This window comes from Mytilus galloprovincialis, chromosome 12, assembly GCF_965363235.1.
Source record: "Mytilus galloprovincialis chromosome 12, xbMytGall1.hap1.1, whole genome shotgun sequence".
Lineage (NCBI taxonomy): Eukaryota > Metazoa > Mollusca > Bivalvia > Mytilida > Mytilidae > Mytilus > Mytilus galloprovincialis.
In genome coordinates, this window is record NC_134849.1 from 61,562,577 (window position 1) to 61,589,318 (window position 26,742).

At 33.8% G+C, this 26,742-nt stretch overlaps 1 protein-coding gene across 1 annotated transcript in view; it reads left to right on the plus strand.

Annotated features, from left to right (window-relative positions):
• The first annotated feature begins 287 nt into the window (after positions 1–287).
• LOC143054481 (uncharacterized) overlaps positions 288–26,742 on the plus strand; it is an 89,728-nt gene continuing 63,273 nt past the window's right edge. Inside the window, exons 1-3 of the mRNA XM_076227504.1 lie at positions 288–1,047; positions 17,524–17,591; positions 25,641–25,915. The gene's annotated coding sequence lies outside the window, so the exon portion shown is untranslated. The remainder of the gene's footprint in view (positions 1,048–17,523; positions 17,592–25,640; positions 25,916–26,742) is intronic.

Consider the following 26,742-nt stretch of genomic DNA (forward strand, 5'->3'; position numbering starts at 1 on the left):
ACTAGTATGGTATAAACCCTGTCATATACTAGTATGGTATAAACCCTGTCATATACTAGTATGGTATAAACACTTGATATGATAATTTGTCAGCTAACAAAATTTGTTGAACACAGGAAAAAGGATGATTCATGGACTAGCGGAAACCTCTACTCATGGAAACATATACAAAGCGGATGTTAAAATTAAAACTTAAACTTTGAACTGTTTTGTTATTCTACATCTTTAAAACGGAAATTTATAATTTCAACTCAACATCATATCAATCATATCAATTTTAAAGAAAAATCTATGCATTGGTAATTAAAAATTTGATTATTTTATGACAATTATAAGAATTTTTTAGTTGATTTTAAATGCTTGTAATACAATTGTGCATTTTTTGGTTTAAAAGATTCACTCCGGAATTACAAATGTAGTAATATTTCAGAAAATAAAACAGACAAATAAAATAATCGGGTACCGGAAGGGTAAAGCAACAGTTCTATCTCCACATGGGAATCCCGTCGTGTTACTCTTAATATACATTGATCAGTCGGTTCTATTGATTAGGTGTTTTACAATAGGGACTTGATAATGTCTCTTGTCCCTAAGACCTCACCAAATACAAAAACATGTGGTACATGCTAATCCTCCAACACGAAGACTAACCGAATTTAAAAGTTTAAATAAAAAATAATGCTCACCAGAATTCTATTTTTATAATAGCTTCTTATGCTGAGAAAAAAGAACTATTTTTCAAGATCTCTCTAGTTCTACATAATTTATAAGAATTACAAAAATCATATATCAAAACGATGTATCGAACCCTTCTCCCCCTTCCATTTTCCTCATTTATATAAAGTCAAATACAATTGTTTGTACTTGAAGCGTGCCAAGCAGTATGGGTGTAAACAGACCAATAAATAAACTAAGATGTAACAGTACGTCAGTACTTTTATTGTTGTCTCGTTTTCACTACATAGTGTCTCTTCCTGTTTTCATTACTAATCGAGAAGATGCCTTTTAAGGCAGCAAGGCCATTTTTCTAACGTACTGCTCAGAAAGGTAAATATGATTAGTTATATGACAGTATGATAATTTTCCTTCATTATGCAAAGATTTTTTTTTCAACTTTTAAGAAATTCAATTGAATGCCTTTTTCAAACGGTGGGAAAATTGAAATTTTAAAAATGTATTATTTTCAAATAATTTGATAGAAAAACTAAACATAGAAAGGTCGTTACTCGAAACTGTAAAACTTATATCAATGAAATAAATAATATAATGTTTTTACAAGAACACAATAACAATGAAAATCAGGAAGAATTCATTGACGACAAGGAAAAGAATGAAATATTTTGCTGAAGCCTGTCCAATCGGTAACGTCAGAACTCAAGATTTAAGTTTATATTTCTGAAAAATGTCTAGACCCTGTCAAATACTGTATAGTAACATGATTGTCAAAAGATTTTTTTATTTATCAACATGTGTTTTACTTCACTTCATGAAAATGTCAAGTAAAAGTCAGATCAATTCAGACTGGTCGAGTAAAAATCAGTACAGTCGAGTACAGATATAGGCCATTTCAGACTTTTACTGGTTTGTAGTGATATATGGTTTAAGAGCTAATTCCCGGAGAAGCGGAAGTCTCTCATCCTACACGTAGTAAGATGTAGGAAGACGGCAATTTGTAAATAAAATTTAAACTTTGAACTGTGTCATTATTTCACATTATCAAAACGGAAAAATATTTATCAACAATAGTTCATTTCAGTTCAGTTTCTTGTATGTTTCTCCAATAATTGTGGAGCACTACCCAAATGGTATAGTTTTATATATCAATGAAAGAAAAATCTATGCATTGCATTGGTGATTGGCGATACGATTATTTTAAAATTTAAAATCAAAAGTTTTCGCCTGTTTTAAGAAATGTCTGTTTGTCTTATTATTTTAAGCCCTGGCGTTTGTCAGTTTATTTTCAATCTATGAGTTTGACAATCCCTCTGGTATCTTTCGTCCCTCCTTTGTGTGGTTTCTATACAAATGTACTTTTTTTTAAAAGGATAACTTTTGAAATATTTTAGAAAATTAAATAGATAAAAACATTCCGTTTTTTTTCTCCATTTTTAGTTAAACTAGCCAAAGTTGCATGCAAATTTTTACCAAAATATGCGACATAACTAATTTACTTTACCTTGACCTTAATAAAAATTTACTGTTAATGAAATCTGCATGTCGACAGAGTATTACGTATTAGTAATTGAATTGTATTATATAGTTTTTTCAAAGTAATTTCTAAAATTGCAACGAAAATAATATCGTAATGGATAACTCATGTGTTCGATTTTGACTTAGAGTAAAACGGTTCCTCAGCGTGGTGGCACACCACCAATTCATCCAATCAGCATTTAGAACATGTAAAACCTTCGCTGACAAAACATAGTGCTTTGGTCGTTGTTGTTAACTAAAACTAGCAATAAGATGGACATAGATGAAACTTTACTGAATGAGAAATTGTGAGGCCAAATTTACTTTTTCGTAAATTGAAAAACAACTTTAGGGTAAATATGCTACTTAGTTTGCTTACTGTAGTAAAGATTGTTAGCAGTAGGCGACTTCCGGAATGTCATTAAACTGAATTACCTCCCCCTAAATATGTGAGAAGTTTTTTTTTACATTTGGTTCATATGCAAAGTTATTTAAAAAAAACTTTCTATAAATCTTACTTTTACCCATCATTACAAACCAGAAAGTCTAAACTTAGCAGTATTTGTACTCTACTGTACTGATTATTACTCGATCATTCTGAATAAGTCTAAATTTTACTGGAAATTACTTGACCCCTATCTTAACCATACTTGTATGTATTGATTTGCACTTGACCATACACAATCTAGACAATAATTAAAAGTCTGAACTAATACTCGACCAGTCTGAAACATTTGTAATTTCGGGACCCTTTATAGCTTGATATGTGGTGAATGGTTTTGCTCATTGCTGAAGATCTTATAGTGACCTATAATTGCTAACTTCTTCGTCATTTGGTCTCTTGTTGAGAGTTGTCTCTTCTGACAATCATACCGCATTTTATCAGTACTCATTTAAGTATCGCATGCAACTATTTAACCAAATGTCAGGCTTTTTTTAAACTTTTCTATGTGATCTCAAATCTGCAAGGCAAATGATATGTAAGTAATGGTTGGGCAAAATTTTTCATTTTTTTGTATACAAAACATACGAAGGATCATAAAACGAATTTCTAAAGCTAAATATTCTTATTAATGATGCATACCGTTTCTCGATACAAAAATGTACGTGATTGCCAAAGAGATATCTCTCCCATCAGAGACAACTCTCAATCAGAGACAATTATCCGTCAGTGACAACTCTCCATCAGCGACAACTCTCCGTCAGTGACAACTCTCCATCAGCGACAACTCTCCATCAAAGACAAATATCAATCAGAGACACCTCTCCATCAGCGACAACTCTCCCTCAGTGACAAATCTCCCTCAGTGACAACTCTCCCTCAGCGACAACTCTCCCTCAGTGACAACTCTCCATCAGAGACAACTCTCCATCAGCGACAACTCTCCCTCAGTGACAACTCTCCCTCAGAGACAACTCTCCATCAAAGACAAATATCAATCAGAGACACCTCTCCATCAGCGACAACTCTCCCTCAGTGACAAATCTCCCTCAGTGACAACTCTCCCTCAGCGACAACTCTCCCTCAGTGACAACTCTCCATCAGAGACAACTCTCCATCAGCGACAACTCTCCCTCAGTGACAACTCTCCCTCAGTGACAACTCTCCCTCAGAGACAACTCTCCATCAGAGACAACTATCAATCAGAGACAATTTTCCACAGAAACAACTCTCCATCAGAGACAACTTTCCATCAGAGACAACTTTCCAACAGAGATAACTTTCAATCTGAGACAACTTTCCATCAGTGACAACAGTCCACAGAAACAACTCTGCATCAGAAACAACTCTCCATCAAAGACAACTTACCATCACAGACAACTATCAATCAGAGACAACTATCAATCAGAGACAACTTTCCATCAGTGACAACTGTCCATCAGTGACAACTATCAATCAGAGACAACTCGCCATCAGAGACAACTCTCCATCAGAGACTACTCTCCATCAGAGAAAACTCTCCATTAGTGAGAACTCTCCGTCAGAGACAACTCTACAACAGAGACAACGCTCCATGAGAAACAACTCCCTATCAGAGATAATATCCATTACAAACAACGTACTCTCCATCAGAGACTACTCTCCATCCGATACAACTCTCCATCAGAGAAAACCCTGCAATAAACACATCTATCCATCAGAGATAACTCCCCATCAGATACAACTCTATCACATAAAACCCTCTATTAGATACAAATCTCCATCAGACACAACTTACCACAGAGACAACTCTCCATCAGACACAACTCTCCATTAGAGACAACTCTCCATTAGAGACAACTTTCCATCAGAGACAACTCTCCATCAGAGACAACTTTCCATGAGAGACAACTCTCCATTAGAGACAACTTTCCATCAGAGACAACTTACCACAGAGACAACTCTCCATCAGAGACAAATTTCCATCAGAGACAACTATCCATTGGAGACAACTCTCCATCAGAAACAACTCTCAATCAGAGACAAATTTCCATCACAGACAATTCTCTATTACAGACAACTCTCCATTAGAGACAACTCTCCACCAGAGACAACTCTCCATCAGAGACAACCGTCTATCAGAACCAACTCTCCATTTGTAACAACTCTCCACAGAAAAAACTCTCCGTCAGAGACAAATTTCCAACAGAAATAACTTTCAATCTGAGACAGCTCTCCATCATAGAAAACTCTCCATCAGTTTGTTCTTATGTTGTACTATTACGCCGCTGTCCCAGTTTATGGAAGGATTGTGCGTTGACAAACATGTTTTACCCTGCCATATTCTGTTAATATGTGCCTGTGTTAAATCAGGAACATGTAGTTAAGTGGTTGTCGTTGGTTCATGTCTTTTGACTCATATTTGATTTTTGTAAATTGTTTTGTTATATATAATAAGGCCGTTATAGTTTTCGTTTGAATTGTTTCAAATTTTTGATGTCGGGCCTTTCATAGCCGACTATACGGTATGAGTTTTTATCATTCTTGAAGGCCGAACGGGTGCCTTTACGAATTGCTTAAATCCACTTCATTTGAACTCTGATGGATTGTAACCATACCGGACCTCCCTTGTTCTATATTATCTACTTGACTTTTGAACTTGTGCTTTCAATAACTTTCATCAAATATTTGTCACTGGACTTTAAAAATAATCAACCACCTGTCAATCAATTAATTTAATCACGTGATAAATCTATCTATCTTCTTATTTCCGTCACAACTTTGACTAGCACGTGCCGTTGCATGCGTGGCTTATTTACAATTTAAAAGAAATAAACTCTTCACTAATATAACGTTACATTGGTGAACTATTGTTACTATGTACATGTTATACAGTGTTTAGAATATTTGCGAAAGAGCAGATATAGAAATCTGCTCTTTAAAGTCGTCAACTCTTGTACAAAGGATTGCTGAGGTTGGAAGTAGGTTCCATGGTACTATAATTGTATGCGCATAAAATGAGAATTTGTAAGAATCTTTACTGGTTTGAATTTGTTTATATAGTGATTGGTATGTTTATGTCTTGTTCTGCTGTCTGATTTAATGAGAAGATCTTTAGAGTATATTGCTAAATGGTGGTGCAGGGGCGGATCCAGGATTTTGGAAAGGGGGGGCGAAGATTTTAAATTTCGCCGAGCGGAGCGAGGCGAAAAATTTTTGGGACCCTTTTTGGGCTAAAAAACATGAAATAAGTGTACTATGCACTATTCAAACGTTCACAACCAGCAGGCATGTTACAGTCTGGTCTTGAAAAAGTTTTTAATATATATAAGTCCGGCGAAACAGACATTCCAGTAAGACATGCAAACCTCGGCCACAAAAAACTACGCCCGTTTTTATTGATCATGTTCATTTCATGCTAAATAATTTTTTGGAAATTTTCGTTTTTAAAAGCAAAAAAGTGGACAAGACTATTGTTTTCAATCCAGATATGACCAGAATTTTTGTTTTAGGCAAGAATCAGAGTCAATTTCTTCTCTCTCAAATATCTCAGAATGCCTCCTCAAATCAAATGGTTTCGTACCTGAGACTTGAAATTTTTCTAGAGCTTATACTAAAATTGAGAATGGAAATTGGGAATTTGTCAAAGAGACAACAACCCGACCATAGGAAAAACAACAGCAGAAGGTCACGAACAGGTCTTTAGTGAAGCGAGAAATTCCCGCACCCGGAGTCGTCCTTCAGTGGCTCCTAAACAAATATATACTAGTTCAGTGATAATGAACGCCATGCTAATTTCCAAATTTTACACAAGAAACTAAAAATAAAATATTACAGGAGTAACAAAGGCCAGAGGCTCCTGACTTGGAACAGGCGCAAAAATGCGGCGGGGTGACTGGGGATCATTATTCAACTTTTTTATTTATAAAATAAATAAGTTGGGGCATTTAGCCTAGGGTTAAACATGTTTTCGTAGGTAAATAATATTGTGGAACTTTTTTTCATGAAAGTATAATAGTCTATAGAGTATTTTCTATTACTTTCTGTTTGGTGGAATAGTGAAACAGAAGTCAATACGTTCTTGCTCAATCCTGTGTCGCTTTGAAGACTTCCTGATTGTCATTACATCCTCAGCCTAAGCAATGTATATAACTGTAATTTGAATTTCAAAATGACCGTGTGCCGTTTTTTCAACGCATTGGTCAACTCTACCATAGCAAATCACATGACTTTGACAATCAGTAAATACAAGCGAAAAATATATTTATAAGTAAAGAATTGTGGTATATAAATTAAATTCTCGGGAAATGGAAAAGTTCACGAAGTCTAGACTGATTAATAATTTTACAAAAAAAAAAAAAAAGTCCGAGCAAAGGGGGGGCGTACGCCCTCTACGCCCCCCTCTGAATCCGCCACTGGTGGTGTGTAATTTTATAGAAAACCACTAGTCTCGTCTGTATTCGTCTCAGTTCTAATGTAGGCCACTGTAGGTGTTCGAGCATATTTGAGACAGAGCTGGTATTGTGGTATCTATTACATGTATAGCGGGCAGCTCTTCGCTGGACCATCTCAATTTGATTGTTTTGATTTTTGTTGTGAGGGTCCAATCCACAAGAGCTGTACTCAAGCTTGGGTCTAACTACCGACATGTATGCCCTTTCTGTAATATGTTTGGATGATTCTTTTAGGTTACGTTTTAGAAAATTTAGTTGTCGATTTGCATTTGCTGTTCTATTATCTACATGTTTATTTCATTTGAGATCTGATTGGATGGTTATGCACAAATATTTTGTAGCTGTTTCAGTTTGAAGAATGTGACCATGAAGGATGTAGTCATGGTTGACTGGTGTCTTTTTTGTGTGATTCTTAGTATGGAGCATCTGAATCTAAGTCCGATGATTTTGAATATGAATATGATGGTCTGGTAAGAGCTGACAAAAATGGCAAGCTTAGCGACAGATCAATTGAAATCGGAATAATAAATCAGTAAAAAATCATTCTGCCCCTCCCCTCCTCAGAATATCAAATAGTCATCTTCTTACTGTTATTGTCCGAGTAGTTTTTTTATAATATTCATACAGCTTATCGTCCCTATGTAGGGATGTTCTACCTAGGCTGCCTTACCATGAAAACATTTATCACTCAGCTCACATTCTATTATATCTACATTCATAAATTTATCAATGCCATTTACACTTGTTATGTGCCTCTGTCGTCTTAACTATATATCTAAAAGGAAGAGGGAGAGGAGAGACAGAAGATATTCCCAATGCAAAGAAATACAAACAGAAATTAACCTCTTCTGGCTCACTACCGAAGAACCAAAAAACCACGCCCATCTATAGGAGAGTCACGTGGGTGGGGTTAACAGAATAGAGAATAATGGACAAAATATAAAGAGTAGAGAAAAATGGACAAAAAAAAGAATATAGAATAATGAGGTGCTAAAATATAAAGAATAGCAAAACATGGGCAAAAAGTAAGAAAAATTTAAGACTATAGAAATGAAGGACCGGCTCATCCAACTTCTCAGCCCTCCTATCATCGTGCATTTTATTTGGGCTTTTTTTTTTTTAAAGATGAGCTGCTCAACAACTCAATATTTAATACTATGAAGCAGTTAGTATACTAGACTCAGGGGTGGGTCCAGGATTTTTGAAACTGAGGGGGGTATTTCCAAAAACGGAATTTATATACCGTCGAGAGGAGCGAGCCGATTTTTTTTTGGACAACTTTATTGTAAAAAACATATAAATCGTGAGTAACGGTAACATGAGAACTTTTTGTTTTGTTCAAAGGGGGGAGTGTACGACCTCTTCGTCAGCCTGGAACCGACACTGCGACTGCAACCTTGTCTGATATATTTATCATGAGATTTTCCGGAGAAATAAGTCCTGAAACGAGTTGTACAATATATGCGCCCTAAATTTCGCGCCCCCTGTCAAAAGTCTGTTTCCTGTAATTGTGAAAGAAATGGAAAACAGACGATTTTGTTAAAATATACTCTAAGATATAACCAAAGAACACAGAAAAGTAAGTGAATATAAAACAGACTTCAATCGAAAAAAAGTTGGTTTTTCTAGAACATGTAGAACGACAGTCGACATGTAAAAAAATATGAAATTATCAAAATTTATCGTTACCAGTACGGTGCAGTCCGGTGTATCCGCGCACCTAAGACTTATGACTTCACTTCATTCAACTGATAAAACCAATAATTGGATAATATTGTGTGAATACATTTATAAAATACTTATATTTCATTAAATTATCAGTTTGTAGGGTTTAACCCTCAAGATTTTGTGTAATGTGTGTCTAAAAGTGGGGAAACCCCTGTTCTGAGAGTTCCTCCAATGTCCGGTGATTTCGCGCATGCCTTCCAAAAATAGCTTATTTTGAACAGAGGAAAGATTTGCTGCTACGAAAGGTAGCTATACAAATCCTTGTTCAAACCAAGAACACTTCCAGAGCAAAAATTATTTCAATCTGATAAAATTTGACTTAAGTAAAAACAAATTTTATCTGATGCTGTATTTTTTTAATAGACATTGGCCAAATATTGTAAATCTAGGGATTGCAGTTATTATTTCAATCTGGAACTTATCAATTTTATTCTTTTTTATCCCTCTGGAATGCTAACACAATAACAAGAACAATTTTATTTGCATTACGGTGTTGATATATAAACGAAATCAGCTAATGAGCGGTATCACCGGCCGCGCGGACACCAGGGACTCCACTGTATATAACGACCTATTTACTATGGTTATGAAAAGAAATAAACCATGCGCGTAGCTACGTTTACGTCAAAACCCCCGGGCGTACACTTGAATTTGGTAAAAAAAAAATATTTTCATCTAAGGCCTAAAAAAAATAATGTTGTGTTTCTGATCACCCCCTTGAAATTTTGAAGGGACGGTAGGTCATGTAGGTAGGGATTTTTTTTTTTTTTTTTTTTTTAATATATAAAACTCAATTTCCAGTTACCAGACAAAAGTTTGGGAATTAATAGAAAGAGATTGATTACCCACTTTAAAAATCTCCCTGAGATAACTTTTAGTTTACCCCTTTTAAAATCCCCATGTCTCCCATTTGAGACAACCTGGCTAACAACAGGCCGTCATGCTATGATGAATCACAGGGGCTTGTTACAATTGCCGGGTTTACTATCCATACGAACCCCTAAAAAAACACAAGGGAGGAAGCTCATTTGCGACAATGCTTCAAATTATTGCTGTAAAATTTTTCTAAGACTTTCACTTACTTTGTGACCTGAATAAATCTGTTCCCACTTGAATTATCTCTTCAATGACATATATTTATTACCTTAAGTAACCTCTATAACTATTGTAATCCTTAAAACATTTCTGAAATAGAACGAATCGAAGCCCTACTTTTTAAATGAAAGTACTAAAGCGACACCTACCGGGAAATATATTTTGGGCACTCTCGGGTGTTTACCATAAATGTTATGTTTTTCGGAAGTCTACTGTATTTTAGATTTCAATAATGTTAAAATTGGCGGGAATTATTAGGTACACACTGTCTTTCATCCTCATTTTGTGGTAAACTCCTGAGAGAGCCGAAAATATATTTTCCGGTAGGTGTCGCTTTAGTACTTTCATTTTAAAAAGTAGGGCTTCGATTCGTTCTATTTCAGAAATGTCAAGTTTGTTTTAAGGATTACAACAGTTATAGAGGTTACTTAGTAATAGTAAAAGTTCAATGATAAGTTAATATTGATATTAAAAGACCTCCGAACAAAAAGGGGTGTTCAGATCCCCAAGCCCGAAGGGCGAGGGGATTTGAAGAGCCCTTTTTGTGAGGAGGTCTTTTAATGTCAATATTAACTTAATCATTGAACTTTTACTGACTTACAAACCGTCAAAAATTTAAGAAAAGTACATAAAAAGCACTTGCAGAAACCTAATTCCCCTGAACTGGACGAGTCTAAATATGTTAAACTGAAATGATAGTTAAACAGTACTCAGACTGATATGTACAATTAACAGTTACCAAATTGACATGAAAACGGACCGATTTAATGGAATTACATCATACAATAATTTATTTATGCTAAAAAAAAAAAGTAGCATCGAAATAACACCAAATGATAGTTTTACAAAATTAGGAGTTAAATTTATATTTGTTTAGCCAACTTTTCAAAATAACGATTTCTTATTTAATAAATCAGGCAATCAAAACCCTCATACAGACCTCATTTATAACTGACCAATGAATATTATGCCCAACAACTTCATGTTTTATATACTTGATGTTTCTGATCTGTCAGTAATCATGAAATAGAATCGTAAAGATCAGAACTTAGAAAACAGTAAGTAAACTCTTCCAACAGTTAGCTTTTTAAACAGATTGTTAAAGAACTTCTAATCGGACAGTCCGGTAAATGTTCCTTTTGTTTCTGATTTGGTAATTTTCCTACATTAAGATACATGCCAATGCAAAATAAATAGTTTTTTCTATTCAGTCCAATTAATTAATAAATCTTGCTTTATTTGTGTTTTTTTTTTAAATAAGAACTATTCATGCAAACTTCAATGAATAAAACCGTATTAAACTAGGTTTCACTGTCCCGATCAAAACGCTTTGGGTGAGATATATTCGCAAGTTCAATATATTATATGAAAACAAACACTTTCATTTAGTCGTCCGTTATTCCCTTTTCATGTCTAAATGAAGCAAAAACACCTGAAAAAAACTTTTATCTTTCTTAGTGTTATCCTTGCCTGACAAAAAAAAAATCATATGTTATAAATCGTATTTAAACATTGGATATAAAGAACAATAGTAAAAAAAATATTTAAACTTTTGAATAAGCAGTCAGTTATGTGATAAACTGAAGACACCCCCCCCCCCCCCCCCCAAAAAAAAAAAAGAAAACAACATAAATATTTAAATGGAAATTGTAATTATAGTATTTTACAAGATCAGTCTTTGTGTGCTAAGTACTGTAACAGAGAAATTAATTAAATTGATTGATTGTTGTTTGTTTTACGTCCAGTAGCAAATATTTCATGCCTGTTAATGACTACAACACATAAATTTTAAATACAATAGGTAGGTCGTACAAAAGGAGGTCGACGGTGAGGTTGGACGTGAAACTTTAAAATACCACTAGAAAATGAGGGTATATTGAATAAGGACAGAAATTAAGACTTGAAACAGCAGGCAATATTTGGACCACTCAAATAATAGGTGCAAGAGTTTTTAATTTGATCCATAAAATCTACCCTGAAGTCGATCATCCATGCAGAGCTCCAGATAAGAATTCACAAATTGGGTTTTTTACCCACCATTTTCTTATATAATTGGGTGATAAAGTTTTTTGATTGCATTATCAATTCCAATTCACCCCTCATGTTAATATCAAATTGGGTTTTTCACCACCAAGCTCCTTAATGTATTGGGTTTTTTCATCAACACAATATTGAATATTTAGGCAATTATCAACCCCAGATTTTTTTTCCATCTTAAATATGTTTCTTTCTTTGTTTAGCTGTTTTATTTGGTTTAGGGTTAGGGTTATTTGCTAGCTGTTTTATTTGGTTTATTGACTGAGAAGCAATTGTAGGTTTAATTTGTGTTCCGTTTCAAACCCTCTGCCAGTTTTGTATTTTCTCATATAAACTGTAACAAACGGATATATATGTGTATTCACAGGCACTCGTCTTATACCTTTATATAATAAATTCTGAGACCAGCGCCTGTATGTGTATTCATTAATTAACCGTAAAATGAAAAAAATAGTTTATAAACTCTAATTATACTTGAATGTTTTTGTTTTATTCCAATTTTCATAAATCTTGGTTTAGTTGTCTTTTATTAGAACTTTTGGTTTCTGATGCTTTATCATGTCATAATTGATTTGGCCTTTCACTTTTTCCAACTGATTTCGTTTTTGAGGAAACCCTGCTCTATTAGCAATGATCTCGTTAAGGTACGCACACACGCCTGTTTGTTCGATGGACGCTTCCTAAAATCACTGGCTGAGTCTTGTTATCATCATAACTTTCCCTTAGCTTTTCAAAAGAAGCAGAAAACATGCTTCTATTCAATATTTTTACCGGACATTCACTTTTGTTTTAATTCAATGTATGTTATGATAAATCCGCAATGCGAAAAAAATATGACTTCATGACACACGCTAATTAGATAAACGCCGAGAAGATCGAAATGTTTTAAAAAACACGTGTACCTATTGAGCAACGGAAAACTCTAACAGGGACCCATTTCAGCTCCTTGATGCAGGGATCTATTTTTAGAACGAAAGGAAATTTCCAATTATAAATATTATAAAAATAGTTTACGTGACGACTGTAAACAGATAAGGGTAAATAACGCAAATGGTAGTCAATAAAAGGGTTGAGAACTCATGGTTTTGGAATATAATTGGGTTTTCCTTTGAATTAATTGGGTTATTGAACCCTGCAATGGGCAATTGCATTGGGTTTTTTATTATTTGTATTGCGTGAACACGCAAATACGCAGCTTATCTGGAGCTCTGTCCATGTTTACGTGTAGTTTACAATATCATTTCAAGCATCCAACATGTCCAATGTAGGTTAGATACTTTTAGCTCGCTTTAGTAACTGTGAGAATTCTTTGAAACTGTATTGTGTATAATTGTACTTTAGTTTTTGGTATGATATTCTGTACTACCGATCAATACCGCTCTCCTGGTTGGTCTCGTGTAGGGGCGTTCACCTCGAGAGCGGGAGGTCATTAAATTTGTTCGAATCCCGAACGGGTAAAAAAAAGACGTTTAACACGTGGCATCATAGAGTAAGAGCACAGACTGGCCGGCTCAGAGTCGGAAATGTGTCCGGGTCGGGTGACTTTTCTTTCTGCGAACTAATATCTTGTGAACTTACACGATAAAAAAAAACCGACGCAGCTTGTCAGTCTAGTAAAAAACGGGGTTAATACTCTTATCATATTTACACGTAATCGTCCTGAATATTAATTTTATTCGCCGCTGGTCGTCATCCATTATCATTATTTATTTTACCGTTTTATTATACAGTGAAGTGTTTTTATTTTACTCGCTATATTAAAACTTCTTAAATTTTCACCAATCAAAATTAAAAAATGGCAAACACTTGTGATTGTTGGGATTATTATCTTTGACGGTAAATATTATTAAATCAAATGTGCCTTTTCGGATATAATATTTGACGGAACATGTTATTGAATTAACTCCGTATAACTTTTATTTAGTCATGGGTCGGGTTTGAGCTTATTATTCTATATACGGAATTTCTATAAAAAAAGACCGAATGTTGACTAAATATTTTTATTTATCTGTGTCTTTGGGTTGCTGTCGCATTAATGTATACCTTTATCTCCTTTTATTCAAAACCAAGATTCGCTTGGGTATAGAAATATTGACATCTCTAGACCTCTCCGTCCCACAGTATACCCTTGCTAAATTGGTGCGTTCGTTTGGCTTATTGGTTATATAAATACGATCAAAATATAATAGGAATATATATCAGATGCCTGGTGCAGTGAGAATTCGTCGCTATCTTTACCTTAAAAAAACATTAGAGGGAAAGTCGATCTACGCACGAGTTGAATAATTGAAATGTGTAAACAATAAGAAAGGTCAGCTTAATCTTTTCAAATAAGTCGCATGGCTGATTTTCACATTTTTTTGTGAGGCTTAAATTAAAATATTGTTTGTTTGCCCTTTACCGACCGACCCTATAAATTCGTTCCGCCTGAAAATCTTTTATTTGTGTTTACCAGCAAGATTTTATTTTATTTTATTTTTTGTTCCTACCAAAAATTAATCTTATATTTGTATTTCCCGCTCAAAGCTTTTTTACCGGAATTCTCGGGTTTTATCTTTCCCGTATAAGGTCTAGTCTGTTTTGTATCATGTGAGCGTTTGACATGAACGAACACTTGCGTTTGGAGTTTCAAAGCATAAATTTGTTTGAAATGGATGTTGTATTGAAAGCTTTGAAATCATGATTTAACAAACGTTACTCTGTGTCTTTATACTTGAAGAGCTGGGTTCATTCAAAAAAAGTTCCTCCAATACTAAATTATCAATGTGTGTACAAAATATTTTGTAAACAGACTTTGTATCCTATGTAGTGATGGCTTTTGGTCCGTAGATCAGGATGATTATGTTAACGATGCCTTTGACCAGCATTGATATATTCTGATTTATATCTAACATGAACCAAAGGTCTGTAAAGGGGAGAATATTTGGCAGTAAAATCGCCAAGTTTTTCCATACAGATCATATATAAATGCGATGTAAAAAACGTGACAATTGAGTTTCAAGTCTTGTAGCATTTTTATTGGAAACACAGGCACACACGAAAATTTAAACACTCTAGGGACTTTTTCTACTAGTAATGTACAAAGTATGCATGGTATGTCTACCCGGACATATTTTACCAGGACAAAGTTATCTCTTACAGAAAAACTTAAGGTCCAGGTTAAGCGTACAAGGTACATGTACGTAGTACAGAATATTAGTAAGTTAAAATTCTTGGGACTATTATACTTAAAAGCAAAAGCATACTTAAACAAAAGCAATACAGACAAAAATGATATCATGCAGATTTTGTATCTATAAAATAAAATATTATACCTACCTGCCTACCCATGACAAAAAATGTACCGAGCTTAGTTATTTTTTGGGAAAGAAAAATAAAATATTTTACCTACCTACCTACCCTGTTTCAAGACATAGGGTCGGAAAAGGGCAAACAAACAATATTTTAATTTAGGCCTGACTTTTGCTAGAACAATAGTAGATGAAAAAAAATTATAACAAAACCGATCAGCAAGACAATATAAAAAAAAATGAAACGCTCAAAATAAGTTGAATCTTTTTTATAAATTGTTGTCAACCTTTTTTCATCATTCTTTTTTTGTTGTTGCTTTTATGACAACTATCATACCAGTCTGAGATATAAATAAATAAACTTGAAACAGCAAATGTTGTCACCTAGACAAGAGAGCCGTCATTGTACGCTTCAATATATGAGTTATTGCCACTCAATGAAGATTGTTTTTCTGTTCTAGTCCCTCCCCTATTAGTTTTGCTGGAAATAATACAATGTAACCCCTGATGTGTACTACGACAACGTTTTTTTTAATATTAAAAAAAAAGATTAAATGCAAAGAGAAAAATGATGGAAGAAATGCTAAGATTTACGCATAAAAATTCAAATGTAAATAAAAATGAAATATATAAAAATTGGAAAACTTTGAAACTATAATCAACTGAGGACAAATGATTATAAATCACTAAATGAAGCTGATTAATTTATTGTTCCATTGTGTCCAGTGGCAAATATGTCATGCATATTCACGACTGGATTCAAAGTGGATCAATTTGAAGTAAATATTTTCAAATTTAGAATGGCACTTTTTACAATAAGGCAGAGCGTTCGCTAGAGGTAAAACGTATACATGCCGTAATAGAATATATTTGAACCATAATGATCGAACTCGTAAGTTAAGCCCTCCTTCCCTCTTTTTTCTCCACGATAGACGAATGCCATATGCAAAACGTCATGAATTTACAATCAATAACCGCCACTATAAGTAAATGAGATATGGACTTTTTATAAATTAATTCCTATTGCAGCCAACATCTCCCGGTTCGGGACAGGTTATTTATTTCCACAAAATACCGCCTGATTATTGATCGAAGATATTTAAAGCCTCGGTCACACCTTACCGGATAACACGAACGGACGCCTAACGGATGAAAATAAAAGTTGTCCGTTGACAAAATTGTTATCCATTGGGAGTCCGTTGATGTACTGACCGAATAAAACGGACGTGTAACGGATACATAACGGACACACATCGGATATGCAACGTACGAGAAACGGACACGTACCGGACAGAACGGATGTCGAACGTACATCCAACGGACGAGTAGCGCATAAAACGGACACCTAATGGAAGTGTACCGTATAACACGGATGAACAAGATATACGGAAAAATCAAAAGCGACAATAACAATATATGTAAATCGCGCAAATATTCAAAATGTTTATCCGTTTGACGTCCGTTCAAAGTTTTGAACATGCTCAAAATTTTCCACCGGACAGAACGGACGTCGACGGATAAAACGTACGCTTAACGGACATGCAACGGATATGAACGGAAGTCTAACGGATAAGAACGGACATGAACGGATTGAAAAAGTTATCCGTTAGTCGTCCGTTCGAGCTATCCGGTAAGGTGTGACCGAGGCTAAAGCAAACAAAAGCAATTTGAATCAAACATATTCTTGAAATTGTAAATTAAGGTATTTTGCTGAGTGTTTTTTCCCAATCCTATTTCGGACCCCCTGATTTTAAGATGGCGTATCTAATTAGTCATGCCCGATTAACTTTAATTAAATTGAACCTCAACTTAAAGACCTACATCGGGTAAATAAGTTTGAGGTACAATAAGTAGACAATAGAAATCCTTTGTGAAATAAGATCGTCCCAGGTATCTTAGAAAATAAATGTGCGTTGAATAACAATGAAAAATGCACGAGCAGGTTTGTAAAGGTAATAAATATATGTCATTGAAGAGATAATTCAAGTGGGAACAGATTTATTCGGGTCACAAAGTAAGTGAAAGTCTTAGATAAATTTTACAGCAATAATTTGAAGCATTGTCGCAAATGAGCTTCCTCCCTTGTATTTTTTTAGGGGTTCGTATGGATAGTAAACCCGGCAATTGTAACAAGCCCCTGTTGATGAATTTGTCATAAAACTCTTCCACTGAGCTTTGTATGGTACTATGGAAGTTTATACTTTCTTTTTTCATTCATGCCAAGTAAATACAATTTCAGGAAATTTTAGGGATGCTATATAACATGTATAATCATGATAATTAAGTTACATGTATTTTATATTTTCAGTTTGAAGATCTGCTATTGATATTTATTTGATTCATGGTCCATACAATTAATTACTATACATTCTATAGGTGAGTGAACATTATATTTATATATATATTGGGCATTTAATGATTTATTTTATCAATTGAAACTCAGAAATATATTGTAAATTTTAAATGTTAAAATTCTTAAAAAGGAGATAATAATTCTAAGTAGCATTACACATGTGTTTGTATTAAAGGGGAGATAATCCAGACCTGGTGCATTCATTCTAAGTAGCATTACACCAGTGTTTGTATTAAAAGTGAGATAATCCAGAGCTGGCGCATTCCTTCTAAGTAGCATTACACCAGTGTTTTATACGACCGCAAAAATAAATTTTTGGTCGTATATTGGTATCACGTTGGCGTCAGCGTCATCGTCGTCGTCCAAATACTTTTGGTTTTCGCACTATAACTTTAGTTTAAGTAAATAGAAATCTATGAAATTTAAACACAAGGTTTATGACCACAAAAGGAAGGTTGGGATTGATTTTTGAAGTTTTGGTCCAAACAGTTTAAGAATTAGGGGCAAAAAGGGCCCAAATAAGCATTTTCTTGGTTTTCGCACTATAACTTTAGTTTTAGTAAATACAAATCTATGAAATTTTGACACAAGGTTTATGACCCCTAAAGGAAGGTTGGGATTGATTTTGGGAGTTTTGGTTCCAACTGTTTAGGAATAAGGGGCCAAAAAAGGGCCCAAATAAGCATTATTCTTGGTTTTCACACAATAACTTTAGTATAAAAAAAATAGCAAGAAATTTTCACTTGCACAGTATTCAGCAATAGCAAGAAATCTTCAATTGCATAGTATTGTGCAATAGCAAGAAATTTTCAATTGCACAGTATTGCGCAATAGCAAGAAATATTTAATTGCACAATATTGCGCAATAGCAAGAAATTTTCAATTGGAGTTATCTTTCTTTGTCCAGAATAGTAGTTGTATCAACTTAAATCATTGTTTTATACAATATACAATGTATATTCACTTTTACTACCAACTGATAAATTAAAACAATCTTTACCATTCAGTGATAACAAGCACTTTTTTACATTTTAATATTTTATGATGTATTTAAATGAGTAGTTATTGTTGTAAACTCCATTAGTAATTTGAATTGAGATCAGTTGTGGAATAAGGGAAAGGGGGATGTGAACAAAAAATAAGGGCTGGGGGGTTCAATTTTTCTCATTTAACATTTTTTTGAGAGGATTAATATTCAACAGCATAGTGAATTGCTCAAAGGCAAAAAACAAATTTTTGAAGTTTATTAGACCACATTCATTCTGTGTCAGAAACCTATGCTGTGTCAACTATTTAAGGCTTAAATTAAAATATTGTTTGTTTGCAGTTTACCGACAGACCCTTGAAAATCCTCCTGACTGTGAAAATTTTATTGCTTTAAATTTGAAGAAATTTTTTTAATACTTCTATTGACGCGATCCGGAACTTTGGGTCCTTTCCGGAAATGATTTAAAGTCTGGGTCAATTACGCATTTCAAGTTCGGTTTTTCTTAGCTTCCCATCAAGCGTTCATGTGACCATTTAATGATAAAGCACATGGAAATTGTTTACAGGTATCCATGAAGTCACGGAGGAGTACTTTACGCTGTCGTCTCGTGTCAATTTTAAGACAAATAACAAACAAAAAAGTTTATTAGTAAACTGTTTATACAGATTCAGGCACATGTAATGATGTGTGATGATATCATTGACGATGATGCAGCGGATATTCATATAACTGACACGATAACCATTCTGTCTCAAACAAATCGGGTACAGAATCTGTGGAGCCTGACTTTATGGAACCAATTTCAGTGGTTAAATAATTCGACAGCAGCTTGAAGTATGGCATATTTTCTACAAATCGTTGTGAAGACGACAAAGATGAAACCACTCCTCCGTGACTTAAATCTTCATGGATATCTGTAAACACGCCTGTACGGAGAAATGGGCTCATTTGAAATGTTAATGGATATAGATCATGCCAAATCAATAAGAGGCAACCCTAACTACACAAAGATGTAGAGAAAATGAATGGTTAGCTTGAAAAATAAATATACTCTCTATATTAAATCTATCTTCGATTGCAATGAGTATGCTCCTTTAGGATAAGGGGGGCTGCCCCACTCATTTTAATTACTCTCTTTCTTACAATATTAAATATACCCAAACTGTGTGGCCTGTGTGAATTCAATTAAAACATGTCCTTAGGAGCTATGCTGCCAATTTTTTTTATGCATTAAAAACATTTCAGTACAGACCATTTACTTTTAATGGGGTGCTATGGATTTCACCCCAAACTTTAGATTTCTTTGGTTTTCATTAAAGCCTGGCAAAAATATAACCTTATCACATAATTAAATATTGTTAGAAATATGAAAACAGTCGAATGTCTTAATACTTTTTTTTCAAGTTGCCTTTTTAGCTCACCTGGCCTAAAAGGCCATGTGAGCTTTTCTCATCACTTGGCGTCCGTCGTCGTCGTCGACGTCGTCGTCGTTAACAATTTTTCAAACATCTTCTCCTCTGAAACTACTGAATGGATTTGAATGAAACTTAGCATGATTGTTCCTTAGAGTATCCTGCACAAAGTGTGTGCTTCGATTTTTGATCCGTCAAAAAACATGGCCGCCGTTACTTAAAATAGAACATAGGGGTCAAATGCAGTTTTTGGCTTATATCTCAAAAACGAAAGCATTTAGAGCAAATCTGACATGGGGTAAAAATGTTCATTAGGTCAAGATCTATCAGCCCTGAAATTTTCAGATGAATCAAACAAACCATTGTTGGGTTGCTGCCACTTAATTGGTAATTTTAAGGAAATTTTGCAGTTTTTGGTCATTATCTTGAATATTATTATAGATAAAGATAAACTGTAAACAGCAAAAATGATCAGCAAAGTAAGATCTACAAATAAGTCAATATGACCAAAATTGTCAATTGACCCCTTAAGGGGTTATTGTCCTTTAATGACAATTTTTCACAATTTGTTCATCATATTTGCTAACTTTAAAAAATCTTCTCCTCTGAAACTGCTGAATGGATTTGGATGAAACTTAGCATGATTGTTCCTTAGATTATCCTGCACAAAGTGTGTGCTTCGATTTTTGATCCGTCAAAAAACATGGCCGCCGTTACTTAAAATAGAACATAGGGGTCAAATGCAGTTTTTGGCTTATATCTCAAAAACGAAAGCATTTAGAGCAAATCTGACATGGGGTAAAAATGTTCATTAGGTCAAGATCTATCAGCCCTGAAATTTTCAGATGAATCAAACAAACCATTGTTGGGTTGCTGCCACTTAATTGGTAATTTTAAGGAAATTTTGCAGTTTTTGGTCATTATCTTGAATATTATTATAGATAAAGATAAACTGTAAACAGCAAAAATGATCAGCAAAGTAAGATCTACAAATAAGTCAATATGACCAAAATTGTCAATTGACCCCTTAAGGGGTTATTGTCCTTTAATGACAATTTTTCACAATTTGTTCATCATATTTGCTAACTTTAAAAAATCTTCTCCTCTGAAACTGCTGAATGGATTTGGATGAAACTTAGCATGATTGTTCCTTAGATTATCCTGCACAAAGTGTGTGCTTCGATTTTTGATCCGTCAAAAAACATGGCCGCCGTTACTTAAAATAGAACATAGGGGTCAAATGCAGTTTTTGGCTTATATCTCAAAAACGAAAGCATTTAGAGCAAATCTGACATGGGGTAAAAATGTTCATTAGGTCAAGATCTATCAGCCCTGAAATTTTCAGATGAATCAAACAAACCATTGTTGGGTTGCTGCCACTTAATTGGTAATTTTAAGGAAATTTTGCAGTTTTTGGTCATTATCTTGAATATTATTATAGATAAAGATAAACTGTAAACAGCAAAAATGATCAGCAAAGTAAGATCTACAAATAAGTCAATATGACCAAAATTGTCAATTGACCCCTTAAGGGGTTATTGTCCTTTAATGACAATTTTTCACAATTTGTTCATCATATTTGCTAACTTTAAAAAATCTTCTCCTCTGAAACTGCTGAATGGATTTGGATGAAACTTAGCATGATTGTTCCTTAGATTATCCTGCACAAAGTGTGTGCTTCGATTTTTGATCCGTCAAAAAACATGGCCGCCGTTACTTAAAATAGAACATAGGGGTCAAATGCAGTTTTTGGCTTATATCTCAAAAACGAAAGCATTTAGAGCAAATCTGACATGGGGTAAAAATGTTCATTAGGTCAAGATCTATCAGCCCTGAAATTTTCAGATGAATCAAACAAACCATTGTTGGGTTGCTGCCACTTAATTGGTAATTTTAAGGAAATTTTGCAGTTTTTGGTCATTATCTTGAATATTATTATAGATAAAGATAAACTGTAAACAGCAAAAATGATCAGCAAAGTAAGATCTACAAATAAGTCAATATGACCAAAATTGTCAATTGACCCCTTAAGGGGTTATTGTCCTTTAATGACAATTTTTCACAATTTGTTCATCATATTTGCTAACTTTAAAAAATCTTCTCCTCTGAAACTGCTGAATGGATTTGGATGAAACTTAGCATGATTGTTCCTTAGATTATCCTGCACAAAGTGTGTGCTTCGATTTTTGATCCGTCAAAAAACATGGCCGCCGTTACTTAAAATAGAACATAGGGGTCAAATGCAGTTTTTGGCTTATATCTCAAAAACGAAAGCATTTAGAGCAAATCTGACATGGGGTAAAAATGTTCATTAGGTCAAGATCTATCAGCCCTGAAATTTTCAGATGAATCAAACAAACCATTGTTGGGTTGCTGCCACTTAATTGGTAATTTTAAGGAAATTTTGCAGTTTTTGGTCATTATCTTGAATATTATTATAGATAAAGATAAACTGTAAACAGCAAAAATGATCAGCAAAGTAAGATCTACAAATAAGTCAATATGACCAAAATTGTCAATTGACCCCTTAAGGGGTTATTGTCCTTTAATGACAATTTTTCACAATTTGTTCATCATATTTGCTAACTTTAAAAAATCTTCTCCTCTGAAACTGCTGAATGGATTTGGATGAAACTTAGCATGAATGTTCCTTAGATTATCCTGCACAAAGTGTGTGCTTCGATTTTTGATCCGTCAAAAAACATGGCCGCCGTTACTTAAAATAGAACATAGGGGTCAAATGCAGTTTTTGGCTTATATCTCAAAAACGAAAGCATTTAGAGCAAATCTGACATGGGGTAAAAATGTTCATTAGGTCAAGATCTATCAGCCCTGAAATTTTCAGATGAATCAAACAAACCATTGTTGGGTTGCTGCCACTTAATTGGTAATTTTAAGGAAATTTTGCAGTTTTTGGTCATTATCTTGAATATTATTATAGATAAAGATAAACTGTAAACAGCAAAAATGATCAGCAAAGTAAGATCTACAAATAAGTCAATATGACCAAAATTGTCAATTGACCCCTTAAGGGGTTATTGTCCTTTAATGACAATTTTTCACAATTTGTTCATCATATTTGCTAACTTTAAAAAATCTTCTCCTCTGAAACTGCTGAATGGATTTGGATGAAACTTAGCATGATTGTTCCTTAGATTATCCTGCACAAAGTGTGTGCTTCGATTTTTGATCCGTCAAAAAACATGGCCGCCGTTACTTAAAATAGAACATAGGGGTCAAATGCAGTTTTTGGCTTATATCTCAAAAACGAAAGCATTTAGAGCAAATCTGACATGGGGTAAAAATGTTCATTAGGTCAAGATCTATCAGCCCTGAAATTTTCAGATGAATCAAACAAACCATTGTTGGGTTGCTGCCACTTAATTGGTAATTTTAAGGAAATTTTGCAGTTTTTGGTCATTATCTTGAATATTATTATAGATAAAGATAAACTGTAAACAGCAAAAATGATCAGCAAAGTAAGATCTACAAATAAGTCAATATGACCAAAATTGTCAATTGACCCCTTAAGGGGTTATTGTCCTTTAATGACAATTTTTCACAATTTGTTCATCATATTTGCTAACTTTAAAAAATCTTCTCCTCTGAAACTGCTGAATGGATTTGGATGAAACTTAGCATGATTGTTCCTTAGATTATCCTGCACAAAGTGTGTGCTTCGATTTTTGATCCGTCAAAAAACATGGCCGCCGTTACTTAAAATAGAACATAGGGGTCAAATGCAGTTTTTGGCTTATATCTCAAAAACGAAAGCATTTAGAGCAAATCTGACATGGGGTAAAAATGTTCATTAGGTCAAGATCTATCAGCCCTGAAATTTTCAGATGAATCAAACAAAGCATTGTTGGGTTGCTGCCACTTAATTGGTAATTTTAAGGAAATTTTGCAGTTTTTGGTCATTATCTTGAATATTATTATAGATACAGATAAACTGTTAATAGCAAAAATGTTAAGCAAAGTAAGATCTACAAATAAGTCAATTTGACCAAAATTGTCAATTGACCTCTTAAGGAGTTATTGCCCTTTAAAGACTTTTTTCACAATTTGTTCATCATGTTGACTTACTTTAAAAAATCTTCTCCTTTGAAACTGCTGTATCAATTTCAGCCAAACTTAGGCTAAATGAGTTTTAGAGTTTCAGAGTATCTAGTATAAATTTTATATTTCATTTCCTTGTATGTCAAGAAACATAGCTCCTATGGCTAAAATAGAACATAGGAGAAAATGATTTTTTTTTTGCTTTTGAAGAAAATAGGACGATTCAAAGAACATTTAAATAAATTGAAAAGCCAAAATAATCATTGATGAGAGATTAAACCAAAAAAATTCAGGTGAGCGATTCAGGCTCTTGAGAGCCTCTTGTTTTCAATTGAGGAAGATTCAATGGTTATTTTTTTTTTATTAAAAATACACTCTTTAATACATTGTCTTATAAATCTTTAATATCTACATTTTTCCGATGAAAATACTCTACTCATGAAAACATTCTAGTCAAGAAGCATACATGTCTGAATATATTTCTTTAAAACAGTTCTAGTCATAATGACATTCCTTGTTTATAAGTGTTCCAGTATTTAATAATTATACCATATTTTATGTCATAAATTGGATAATGACACTATGTTAAAGTTTCAGTTTTGGTTAAAAAGTTTTTTATCTGAAAATACCTGTTCATTTGATGTTGGTTTTCAGCATGTCCAGTGTTTGTTGTTTTAAAATGTTTTTTTTTTCTTCACAAGAAACTTGGTTTAATGTAACTGCTTGTTTAAACTGTATTTTGGCTGATAAAATAAAATATTTTTCCTACCTACCGACCCTTCAGTCTGAAGGTACAGTCGGAAAACTGCAAACAAACATATTTTTAAGGTTGGCCTAATCACAATCCAAATTTAGAGCTGAATTCAGCTTGAATGTTGTGTCCATACTTGCCCCAACCGTTAAGGGTTCAACCTCTGGTCGTATAAAGCTGCGCCCTGCGGAGCATCTGGTTAATGTTGTTGGAACAAGAATAACACAACTTGTATTCAGCAGCTGTTGTATAAGGGAGATCTAGACAAAAAATAAAATGACATAATTCCAAAATTAATTGCATTTGGGAGTTGATCGAAGCTTAATTAAACATTGCAAGTATACAAATAGAGATGTAAACTAAGAAATCAATTGTTGTTTATGATAGTAAGATTGGAGGTCTTTGTCAATGAGACAGCAAACAATCAACAAAAGAGGTCAACATTTTATTTGAAAATAGATTAGTGTCTGTAACGTGTTGTTTTTATTTCAATTATATTTTCAGTTTGAATGTCATCTATAATGTCTATTATCGATATTTATTTGATAATTGCCCAGTCCTTGGGATCATTGAATGTAGAATTTTAACTCTGACAGGGGGAGATAATTAACAGATATCATATATTTCACATTCAAAATATCATAACACCTGTCTTTTTATATTAAACAAGACACTAAAAACAAAGAATGCATCTTGTAAAAGTAAAGGTTCAGAGACCTATACCAATGAGACAGCAACCAATCAATGAAAGAGGTCAAAATGGAATCAAACAATAGACATGATAGACAAGCATCTTTATAACATGTTAATAATGATTTCAACCTAAAATAGAAACATTCTCATTTTATACATCTATCATCAGTATTCATTCACATGCTGTCGATTTGATCCCAGCCACGTCAAGTTGATCCTTGTCCAGTGGATTTGATCCTTGTCCAGTGGATTTGATCCTTGTCCAGTCAAGTTGATCCTTGTCCAGTCAAGTTGATCCATGTCCAGTCAAGTTGATCCCTGTCCAGTCAAGTTGATCCTTGTCCAGTGGATTTGATCCTTGTCCAGTGGATTTGATCCTGTCCAGTCAAGTTGATCCTTGTCCAGTCAACTTGATCTCTGTCCAGTCAGACTGTTGTTATAAAGGTAAGTACTTCATATGATAACTATATAGGATCATTTACTACTGAAATTTAATTCTAATGTAAAATATTCAAACTCTATAAGGGGAGATAATCAAGAAATAGTTTGAACATTCAAAATACCCAAAACCAATACATTAGAGTAAACAAAACGCACAAATCAAATTGTATTGCAACGTTTAATGATTTATTTTATCAACAGTCTTCATGCTTAACCACAAGTCCTATGACCATGATGACCCAGGCTTGTAAAATTGCTTGGAGGCTTGTACATTTCTTCTCTACAAGCCGACAGAAGACAACTAAAAGTTTTAAAAAATTGAGCTTAGGGCTTGTGGACTCAAACTTTATCGTGGAGACTGTATCGATTGAAACTCGGAAATATATTGAAATTTTAAATGTGAAAATTCTTAAAGGGGAGATAATCCAGAGCTATAGGATTCATTCTAAAAAAGCATTAACCAAGTGTTTTTATTAATTCTTATTGAAAAAGATTAACATTTTGCATTCTGCAGCTTCTGTACAAGGGGAGACAAAAAATAAAATGACATAATTCCAAAATTAATTGCATTTGGGAGTTGAAACTTATTAAACATTGCAAGCATTACAAATAGAGTTGTTAACTAAGATTCAAAATGTCTTTTATTATTGTAAGATGGGAGGTCTATGTCAATGAGACAGCAACCAATCAATAAAAGAGGTCAAAATGGTTTTTAACAATAGACAAGTGTCTATAACATGTTTTTATTTGATTTATATTTTCAGTTTCAACATCTATAATGTCTATTATTAATTTTTATTTGATCATTGTCCAGTCCTTGTAATTATTGT